Source organism: Ciconia boyciana, unplaced genomic scaffold (genome assembly GCF_034638445.1).
Source record: "Ciconia boyciana unplaced genomic scaffold, ASM3463844v1 HiC_scaffold_40, whole genome shotgun sequence".
Lineage (NCBI taxonomy): Eukaryota > Metazoa > Chordata > Aves > Ciconiiformes > Ciconiidae > Ciconia > Ciconia boyciana.
The window spans coordinates 261,648-269,369 of NW_027328408.1; positions in this window are offsets into that span (position 1 = coordinate 261,648).

The window sequence follows — 7,722 nt, forward strand, 5'->3', positions numbered from 1 at the left end:
TCACCTTGAGAGGGTGGTCGGTCACTGGAGCAGGCTCCCCAGGGAAGTGGTCACGGCACCAAGCCTGTCAGAGCTCAAGGAGCGTCTGGAGGACGCTCTTAGTCACATGGTTTAGTTTTAGGTGGTCTTGTGAGCAGCAGGGAGCTGGACCCGATGATCCTTATGAGACCCTTCCAACTCGAGACATGCTTTGATTCTTTGAATCTGGAGGACTGGGGAGCACCTCTGGGAGGACTGCTGCCCCACAGAGCGTGACTGCCAGGGGCCTGACTGAGTTATTTAATTAGGCCGTGTAAATAGTATAATATTACCTAATTAAGTAATGGTATGAAATACAACAAATGCATTAATTGCACCCGAGGAGAATTCCATGTAATACTACCTCAGGAAAAAAGGAAGAAGAGACAAAGGGCGAAAACCAAAGAGACTGGCACCAGAGGAAGGTGTAATTACATCTCAGATTATGAATTTGAAGCCTCAAATTCATAGGAGCACTTTAATTACCATAATCACGATAAGATGTAATTATAATAAACTGCTCCCAATTTGTATTCTATTTCCACTACATAATTTGAAGTTTTTGTTGTGATAATACTGGTTTGGGCATCATTAATGCATAAAGTAAGCATTGCTGTTATTAAATAAATAACAGGCACTAATGATGACCAATTAGTCATCTAAACCATGGTTTTAAAATTTAACTTAATTTTTTATTAATCGAATCTGATTTGCACTATTTTTACTTTTATTGTAGCCCTAACTGGTAATTAAGAATAATTAATTATCATTATAGTAGTAAATATATAGTCTTCCGTGACCGCCACTGAATTGTTTTTAATCCCTGCATTTAAACGTAGCCATTATATAGGGACTCATTTTTATTTCTCTTTACTTAAAAATCTAAAGCTTCGATTTCTGTTTTTCAGTTACTATTTAGTAATTTTTTTAATGACTGTTTCTAAGCAGGAGTCATCATGGCCTCTGAACCTACTCAAAGGTATGTTATAATTTAAGAATTAAAGATTCCCGATTCCTTTTCCAATTCTGTTTCCGTTTTAAATTCTAAAAGTCCCATTATTTTGTTTCCAGTTGGGAGTCATTAATGCCAGCAATTTATTGAATGACGTCTGTGTTCAAACTTAGCTATTAATGACTCCCAATTCATTTTCTATCTTTGTCACTTAAAGTGGATTTCTAAATTTATTTCTCTTTGTTATTACAATACAAATGGGGAATAATTACTGCCTGGTTCCTTAAGTAATCGCTCCAGTTACATTTTGCCGTTCCACCTAAATAATATCTCTTGTAGTTATTTACACGCTAACATTTTAATCGTTACTTTACTACTAAGTGAGATTAACTAGTGCCTGTTATTTTATTTATTTTTTAAAATTTTAAATTAATTTTAAAAATATTTTATTTTTTAGTATTGAGTAGAGTTGTTTCCCTACAGAAATTTCTCCCGATTAGTACTCCATTATTTATATTCTGCTGTTTGTAATTTTATAGTACAAATAGGGAGTAATTGCCCTCTGTAAAGTTTTAAATAGGAGCTAGAGTAGATGAGACACATTATTTACTCCCAAAGACTATGCCAGTAACTGTTTTTCCAGTTTTTATTCTAAATGTTTTCAAGTCAGTAGTAAGTAGTAAAAATTAAAATAACAGAAACCCAGGTCCCTTTGTGACCCCCTGCTTTGTGACCCGCCGGCACTGCATACAGCCAGGGCGGCCCCACCCCGCAGTGTCCGGCAGGACGGTGACGGGACAGGGCAGGAGCACGGAGCTGGCAGGGAGCCCCCCCAGGCGCAGCCCGCGTCTTCTCCCGGCAGCCCCGAGGCGTTTCCCCGAAGCTTCCCCCTTCCCCATCCCTACCCCCTTCCTACAGCCCTCAGGATGGCGGAGAGACCCCCCAGCCTCCCCCCTGTGGCCTGGGAGCAGGTGGGGGCTCCCCAGGAGAGCAGCTCTCCACCGGAGCCCGATGAGGTGTTTGTGGTCCAGCCGCTGCAGGCAGGTGAGTGAGGGGCTGCAGCATGGCATCCTCAGCCCCAAGACCCCCTGGGGAGACTGCGCCCAGAGAGCAGGCATGGGGACAGAAGGCAGAGCTCCTTCCTCTGCCCACTCCTGCCTGCAGCCCTGCTCTACAGCCCTCCCTGCTCTCGTCCTTTGCTGGATGCCAGCTGGCTAGCTGTCTATGAAGAAGAACGGGAAATGGTGGACTTCATCCAGGCTTTTCTCAAGAGCTCAGCAAAGGTAACCGCAGCTATTTCCATTGCTGCTGTGCCAGCATCTCCTGATGGGACCACGCAGCTCTGCTGCCCGCTGCTGCGGGGCTGCTGGCTGGGCAGAGCTGCTCTCCCGCCACAGCTCTGCACCCCCTGTGCTCTGGTGCCGCTGGCCATGTCTCCCGCCTCACACTGCCCCTTCCTCTCTCTGTCCCCTGGCTGCCAGGAGGAGACGGAGAAGACGCGGTTCCTCGAGTGCATCTGCACCCTCTGCAGAACTGCCAGGCACAAGGGCTTGTTGCAGGGCCTGGATGTCTTCTGCCACAGATTTGAGCTGACCAAGAGCATCAAGGTGAGGAGACACCCGGGAGGGGGCAGGGTCCCCGTCACTGGCACGCTGCGAGGACAGCGTTTGGGCGGGGGCAGACGTGCATGGACACCCCAAGGGGACTCGGGTGCCGCTGAGAAGCCCTGCCAGCAAAGACCCCAGCACCAGGGGTGGCAGGGACCACGCTGGGTCTGCTGGCACTGGGTGCTGGTGCCTGCCAGGTCCCTTATCCCAGTTGTGCTCTGCAGGCGCTGCTGGAAGAGGAGCCCAGGGACCACCTGTGCACGGCGGTGCGGCAGCTCGCCATGGATGCCATTGCCGCCTTGAGGTACCTGCCCATCCCTCCTGGGGACCGCTGCCCCGGAGGTCCATGTCCACCTGCCCAAGGCCTCGAGGCACCGCTCCCAGCACCGGTGTCCCAACAGACCCCTCTCTCTCTTTGCAGCTTGGTGGAGACGGTGCTGGAGGGCCAAAAGAAAAGCCTCATACGTGCCTGCTTCACCAGTGTCTTCTCGCTTCCTCCAGAAGAGGACATGCAGGGCCTGGATGCTTCCCTCTACTTCCAGGTAAGCGCTGGGTGAGTCCCCAGTCCCTCTGGGCTGCTCCCTGGCTGCCCTGTGCCAGGAGACGACTGGAGATCCAGGGCAGGTCAGGGTCTCGGTTTTGCTTCCCCCTCATCCCTTCGTCCCCTTCCCGTGGGCCCAGCCACATCCAGGCTTTTCTGCCCCGAGGCCTCCCCCAGGCACCGCAAGGCAGTGTGGGTGTCCTCCTTGGTGCTGGGAGTTCAGATCCCGCTCCTGGGAGTGAGAGGGACTGCCGAAAGATGCCACCAACCCTTTGTCCTCCTTCCAGACCCTGGATGCCATGGACAGCATGCTACGCGTGTTGGTGTTCAGCTCTCCTGCCTCCAGCCTCAGCGAGGAGCTGCACGCTATCTTGAAGGTCTGGCATTTGCAAAGAGCAGGGTTGGCAGGGGCTGTTCATCACCCTGGAGGAAGGGACTGTCCCCTCTTGAGTGGACGGTCCCCACCCCAGTGCCACACAGAGTGCCCACGTCCCCTGGGGAGCTGGGGCTGCCCACTGTGCTCTTCTGGAGCCCAGCGTCTCCTGGCTGCAGTCAAAGCCCCTTTCCCTCCGCGGACTCCTCTCGTGTCATGGTAAAGCCTTGCCAGCTCAGGCCCCCAAAGCTTTCTTTGGACCAAAGCAGTAGGAGGAATTTGGCCCCCTTTCTTCGGCACCACGGCGGTGGCAGCTGGTGCTGCCACCCCCCACTTCCCGGTCCTCCCTGCTTTCCTCCCCAGGCCCGAATGGGGCAGAGACCCTCCCTGCACGGGGAGCCCGGCCCTGAAGCTCTCTTCTCCTGGCTTCTCAGGGGCCACGCTCCTGAGCCTGGACTGTGCGAGTCTGGCCAGGAGTTCAGCAGTGCTGCTTCTGCTGGAGGGGGCGTCAGCTCCCGGGGCAGAGTGGCAGCTTCCTCCTCTCCTCCCAGATGCTGCTGACCTTCACCGACTCCGGAAGCGCAGCTGTGCGTGCGAGGGCCTTGAGGAGGATTGAGAGGCTGAGCCATTTCCTGGCCAGATGTTCCCCACTGGAGGTAAGGAGCCAGGCAGCCTCCAGCCAGGACATCTCCCCTTCCCTGTGCACCGGAGCAGCCTGCAGCTCAGGGTTCCTGCCAGTCATTGGGGCGCTCAGCAAGGCTCTGCCCTGAAGCGAGGGTCTTGGTCCCACGGCCTCCTCTCCCCAGACCCCTCTCTGCCAGGAGCCAGAGCTGCCCCCAGCCCTGTGTGGGACAGGACTGCCCCAGGAGCATGGTGGGAGCTGCCCAGCTCTAGCTGCTTTGAGAGCCGGGGCCAGCAGGGCCCTGCAGAGCTCTGACCCACCTGAGATCCAGCCCTGGGCATGCTCGTGGGTTCAGGGCTTCGGCCCCAACTGCCCCGCCTCAGCCCTGTTCTGACTCCCTCCCCCAGGCCTGGCAAGATGAGTTCAGCCGTGGCTGCTACAGAGAGATCCAGATCCCCATCCTGGGACAGCTGCTGGGATGTCTCATCCTTCTCAGCTCTTGCGAGGAGGAAGACAGCAGCCACCTGGCTTTGGATGCTCTTTATGCCATCTACAGATGCATCTGTCAGCGAGAAAGTAAGAGGAGCTCTGTCGTGGGCTGCGTCCCTCCACACATAGACATCTCCTGATACGTCTGCTCGTTTTCCTGAGCATTGCGATGGACCATTCTCGTGCTTGCTGGAGGCCCTCCATGAAAGTCTGCCAGCTTCCCTGACCTCCCTAGCCCTTTGCAGCTGCTTCCCATAGGATCCCAGAGGATCCTGTTTTCCTGCAGAAGCGGAGTGTTTACCCTGAAGTCCAGGATCTGGACTCTGCTGCTCTCCTTCCTCGTTCCTTCCAGGGTCTCGAGCCCCACTGTTTCGCGGTCCTCACAGCCACAGCTACCATCGATTACCACGTCCTGAAACCAATTCTTCCCTCTCATTGAACAGCAGATCAGGCTGGGCATCACCCCGGCTGGTCCCTCCAATGCCCGCAGCAAGAAGCTGTCCCTGACGCCCTCCAGAAATCTCCTTGACCGCTTGCATCCTGCCATCTTGCAATCAGGGCGTGTGACACAGAGACCTCCCCGAGTGCTTTCAGGAGGACTTCATCCACTTCCGCTCCCCCACAGGGGGGACTGTAACACGCTGCCGCCACCATGCCACCAGCACCGCCTCTCCGCTGCTCCTGACCCACACGCTCTCTCCCAGACTCTTGATTGTCCCCCATCCTCTCCTTCCACTTTCCCAGGCCCTGAGCGTTTGCATGCACGCATACACGAGGCAGGTGCCTCTCATCTGTCTCCATCATTCCTGAGGTCCCTCTGTTCCCTTTGCTTTACACCCCTGCCCACCACCTCCTCCGCTGACTGTGGGTCGAAACCCCCTCCTCGGCCATTCCTAGCCTAAAGCTCTTTTCAGTGTTTGGTGAGCGTGTTGGCAAAGATGCTACGTCCTACTGCTGTGTGTTTCCCCCTCCCCGTTCAGGCAGGACGCTGCCAGAGGACAATCCAGAGCATCAGCACGTCCAGAGGGAATGGGAAGCTGAGAGCACCTCCTCGTCTTCTTCGCTCCGCAAAGCCAGCACCCTGACCATGGTAATGAGCTCCTCCCTTGCTGGGACACTTGTCCGTGGCATCAGCAGGAGACTTGTCTGAGCAAAGGGATGCAGAGTCAGCGGGGCTGCCATGGCCTCGCTGTCCCTGGTGAGAGGGTTCCTGCTGTCCCCGAGCAGGGACTGTCCGAGGGCTGCGCTCCAGTGTCCCAGCAGCAGCTCCAGCGCTCCTGGCCACCAGACAGCCCTGGTTCTCTATAGGGCCAAGCAGCACCATGAGGGCAGTTGTGTGACGTGTCTTCCCTCCCTCCCTCCCTTCCTTCCTCCCACAGGCATGTAAAAATTACCTCTGGCCTTCTGAGAAGACAGACATTGTCCTCACGGCCATTGAAGCCATGAGGGACTGCAGCACCTATGACAAGCAGGTGGCCAGCGGGGTGCTGAACATGATCATGAGAGAACCTGCCTCCTGGCTGACAGATGTAAGCAGCCTCTAGCTGGATTGCCGTGCCCTTGAGCCCTTTCAGGCCTCGTACCTTACCCTGCCTTTGCCCTGCCTGTCCCTGCCTTTGTCCTGCCTTGCCTTGCATCAGGCACCTGAAGCCATTTGAAGCCACCAGAGAGGGATGGGAAGTTTCAGTGGCGGCAGCTGAGGAAATGGCTGCACGCCAGTGGCAGCACCATCCTCACCTGTGTCCCCTCCAGGTGCCCGGCATCGTGAGGTGCATCCATGAAAGCCTGGCGTACACCACCACAGTGTCAGCCTGGGAGAGCCTGGATGCCCTACTTATCGTGCTGGCCTGCGAGTACCCCAGGGAACTGGCCTTCAGCATGCTGATCCACGTTCCACTATGTGACAGGTACCAGCCCTGACAGCCCCAAGGGCTTGTTCCGTGTGGGGAGAGGGGCCCAGAGACTATCTGGCGGCCAGACCCACGGAAAACTGCAGGACATCCCTGAGGAGCAGGGCCCTCCATCCCACCACACTTCCCAGCCCTGGGTGGGTCGTCCAGGCCTGCAGCAGCCAAAGCTGGCCAAGCCAGAGCCCAGAGCCACCGCGCTCCTCCCTGCCCCACGGGGAACACCACCTCAGCCCTCTCCTGCTTGCCCCCAAGCAAGGAGGGCGGGCAGGGCCAGGGCTGCAAGACAGCCTGGGACCGGCCGGGCTAGCCTGGACACGGCGGCATGGCTGAGGCAGCCCCGCTGATGAAGTGCGCTGTGCTTGGCAGCGCCGCCCTGGCCATGTGGGAGCTGATGCTTTTCCAGAACAAGACACCGACTGAGTTCTCAGCTGAGCTGATGAAGATCGTTGGTTCGCGGGAACGGCGGCACTGCAAGCTGATAAGCACCGCCGTGTTGCAGGCCTGCAACATTCACAAGGCAGTTAAGTGACCAGAGCCGGCCTTGCTCACCCTCGAGGATGTGCACGGCCAGGGACAAGGGGACACCCGCCACCACCCGCCTGTCCTGCCTCCTTTGTGCCAGCTCTTGCTCTCCAGTTGCTCCTCGGAGGCTTGAGAGCAAGAGGCTGACGATGCCAAGAGGAGCCGGCAAAGGCACTGCGCGACCCTCCACGGGCAGGGCCGCCCCCAGGCCGGGCTGCCTGGCCCTGGTGCCCTTGCCCTGGGCTGCCAGTGGGAAGCAGGAGCGCCGCAGGCTCTGCCCCTCTCTCACTGCCGTCTTTGTTTCAGGTGCAAGACTGCACCAACGTTCAACGGCCGAGGTTTTGCTCCCTGCAACTCCTCCAGGAGTACCTGAGGTGTCCAAACCCGGGGTTTCACTCGCTGGTGCTCACGGGTCTCATCACCCCCTCGGAGAGACCTGAGACGGTGAGCAAGGCGTTGAGCTGAGCCACGTTGGCCGACGCGGTGGCTTGGCCTGGGCTGGGAGTCAGGAGCTGGGGTGATGGCTCCCAACAGCCTCCCTGCCGTGGACGGGGCTGGTGGGTGCCTGGGGGAGCTTTCCAGGCCCGGAGGGTTACCAACCCATCGTCCCCTATGGGCCGGTCGGACAAGGGGGCGGCTAAGCAGGGGACAGGGAGTCTTTGCTCTCCTGCCTTCCCTCCCCTGCCCC